Here is a 3822-nt window from a genome sequence, read left to right as displayed (position 1 = left end):
TTTACCGAAAACTCATTATTTTAGAAGGGGTTAACCCACGGATTTTGATTAAATTCCAAAAATATGAAAATCTGGTTTTAGAGTATAGTTTCATCGAGGACTGACATAATATGATCGTTAAAGAGTTTAGAACCTCTGTTTTCTCCGTATCTCTAGATAATGAAGATTTATAATGCTAATTCCACTAATTTAGGCAGTATATGAAATTTTAGTAAACTAAATATTCAAAAATTAGAATGATTCATATATACCATTAAAGATAGTTTAGAATACATTAATAAATGTAGAATGTGGTATGGGATTTTTAAACAAAAGTGAAGAGTATAAACTTCAGTATATAGAGCATTTACCGAAAACTCATTATTTTAGAATGGGTTAACCCACGGATTTTGGAAAAAAATCAAAAATATAAATATCTGGTTTTAGTGTATAGTTTCATCGACCACCGACATAACATGATGGTCAAAGAGTTTAGAACCTCTTTTGTCTCCAGGTCTCTAGATAATGATGATTTTATAATGCTAATTCCAGTAATCTAGGCAGTATATGAAATTTTAGTAAACTAATTATTAAAAATAGAATGATTCCTATATACCATGAAAGATAGTTTATAATACATTAATTCGAATGTTGAATGTGGTTTAAAATTTTATTAAAAAAGTGGAGAGTATAAACTTCAAAATATTAAGTATTTACCAAAAACTCCAAAAACTCAAAATATTAAGCATTTACCAAAAATCCACGGATTTTGGGAAATTTTCAAAAATATGAAAATCTTGTTTTTGTGTATAGTTTCATCGAGCACTGACATAAGATGATGGTCAAAGAGTTTAGAAAATATGTTGTCTCAGTATCTCTAGATAATGAAGATTTTATAATGCTAATTCCACTAATCTGGCAGTATATGAAATTTTAGTAAACTAAGTATTCAAAAATTAAAATGATTCCTATATGCCTTGAAAGATAGTTTAGAATACATTAATTCAAATATAGAATGTGGTTTGAAATTTTTAAACAAAAGCGAAGAGTATAAATTTCAGTATATAGAGCATTTATAGAAAACTCATTATTTTAGAAGGGTTTAAACCCATGGATTTTGGAAAAATTTCAAAAAGATGAAAGTCTGGTTTTAGTGTATAGTTTCATCGAGCACTGGCATAAGATGATGGCCAAAGAGTTTAGAACCTCTGATGTCTCCGTATCTCTATATAATGAAAATTTTATCAAGCTAATTCCACAAATACATTAATTCAAATGTAGAATGTGGTTTGAAATTTTTAAACAAAAGTTAAGAGTATAAACTTCAGAATATAGAGCATTTACCGAAAACTCATTTTAGAAGGGGTTAACCCACATATTTTAGAAAATTTTCAAAAATATGAAAATCTGGTTTTAGTGTATAGTTTCATCGAGCACTGACATAAGATGATGGTCAAAGAGTTTAGAACCTCTGTTGTCTCCGTATCTCTATATAATGAAAATTTTATCATGCTAATTCCACTAATATAGACAGTATATGAAATTTTAGTAAACTAAATATAAAAAAATAGAATAATTCCTATATACCATTAAAGATAGTTTATAATACATTAATTGAAATGTAGAATGTGGTTTGAAAATTTTAAACAAAAGTAAAGAGTATAAACTTCAGAATATAGAGCATTTACCGAAAACTCATTTTAGAAAGGGTTAACCCATGGATTTTTGAAAATTTTCAAAAATATGAAAATCTAGTTTTAGTGTATAGTTTCATCGAGCAATGACATGAGATGATGGTCAAAGAGTTTAGAAACTCTGTTGTCTCCGTATCTCTAGATAATGAAGATTTTAATAGGGTAATTCTACTAATCTAGGCAGTATATGAATTTTTAGTAAACTAAATATTCAAAAATTAGAATGATTCCTATATACCATGAAAGATAGTTTAGAATACATTAATAAATGTAGAATGTGGTATGGAATTTTTAAACAAAAGTGAAAAGTATAAACTTCAGTATATAGAGCATTTAACGAAAACTCATTATTATAGAAGGGGTTAACCCACGGATTTTCGAAAAATTTCAAAAATATAAAAATCTGGTTTTAGTGTATAGTTTTATCGAGCACTAACATAAGATGATGGCCAAAGAGTTTAGAACCTATGTTGTCTCTGTATCTCTAGGTAATGAAGATTTTATAATGCTAATTCCACTAATCTAGGTAGTATATAAAATTTTAGTAAACTAAATATTAAAAAATTAGAATGATTCCTATATACCATGAAAGATAATTTAGAATACATTAATTCAAATGTAGAATGTGATTTGAAATTTTTAAACAAAAGTGAAGAGTATAAACTTCACTATATAGTGCATTTACTGAAAACTCATTATTATAGAAGGGACCCACGGATTTTGGAAAATTTTCAAAAATATGAAAATCTGGTTTTAATGTATAATTTCATTGAGCACTGACATAAGATGATGGTCAAAGACTATAGAACCTCTGTTGTCTCCGTATCTATAGATAATGAAGATTTTATAATGCTAATTCCACTAATCTAGACAACATATTAATTTTTAGTAAACTAAATATTCAAAAACTAGAATGATTCCTATATACCATAAAACATAGTTTAGAATACATTAATTCAAATGTAGAAATGTGGTCTGAAATTTTTAAACAAAAGTGAAGAGTATAAATTCAGCACATAGAGCATTTACCGAAAACTCATTATTTTAGAAGGGGTTTAGTGTATAGTTTCATCAAGCACTGACATAAGATGATGGTCAAAGAGTTTAGAACCTATGTTGTCTCAGTATCTCTAGATAATGAAGATTTTATAATGCTAATTCCAGTATCTAGGCATCATATGAAATTTTAGTAAACAAAATATTCAAAAATTAGAAATGATTCCTACATACCATGAAAGATAGTTTAGAATACATTAGTTCAACTGTAGAATGTGGTTTAAAATTTTTAAACAAAAGTGAAGAGTATAAATTCAGTATATAGAACATTTACCGAAAACTCATTATTTTAGAAGGGGTTAACCCACGGATTTTGATAAAATTCCAAAAATATGAAAATCTGGTTTTAAAGTTTGTTTCATTGTGGACTGACATAATACGATCGTTGAAGAGTTTAGAACCTCTGTTGTCTCCGTATCTCTAGATAATTAAGATTTTATAATGCTAATTCCACTAATTTAGGCATGATATGAAATTTTAGGAAACTAAATATTAAAAATAGAATGATTCCTATATACGATGAAAGATAGTTTATAATACATTAATTCAAATGTTGAATTTGGTTTGAAATTGTAAAACAAAAGTGAAGAGTATAAACTTCAGTATATAGAGCATTTACCGAAAACTCATTATTTTAGAAGGGGTTAACCCACACATTTTGGAAAACTTTCAAAAATATGAAAATCTGGTTTTAGTGTATAGTTTCATCGAGCACTGACAAAAGATGATGGTCAAAGAGTTTAGAATCTCTATTGTCTCCGTATCTCTAGATATTGAAGATTTTATAATGCTAATTCCACTAATCTTTGCAGTATATGAAATTTTAGTAAACTAAATATTAAAAAGTTAGAATGATTGTTATATACCATGAAAGATAGTTTGTCATACATTAATTCAAATATTGAATGTTGTTTGAAATTTTAAAACAAAAGTGAAGAGTATAAACTTGAGAATATTGAGCATTTACCAAAAACTCATTATTATAGAAGGGGTTAACCGACGGATTTTGTAAAATTTTCAAAAATAAGAAAACCTAGTTTTAGTGTATATTTTCATCGAACACTGACATAAGATGATGGTCAAAGAGTTTAGA

This window comes from Raphanus sativus, chromosome 5 (assembly GCF_000801105.2).
Source record: "Raphanus sativus cultivar WK10039 chromosome 5, ASM80110v3, whole genome shotgun sequence".
Lineage (NCBI taxonomy): Eukaryota > Viridiplantae > Streptophyta > Magnoliopsida > Brassicales > Brassicaceae > Raphanus > Raphanus sativus.
The sequence above is the reverse complement of the archived record's forward strand: the minus strand, read 5'-3'. Positions refer to the sequence as shown.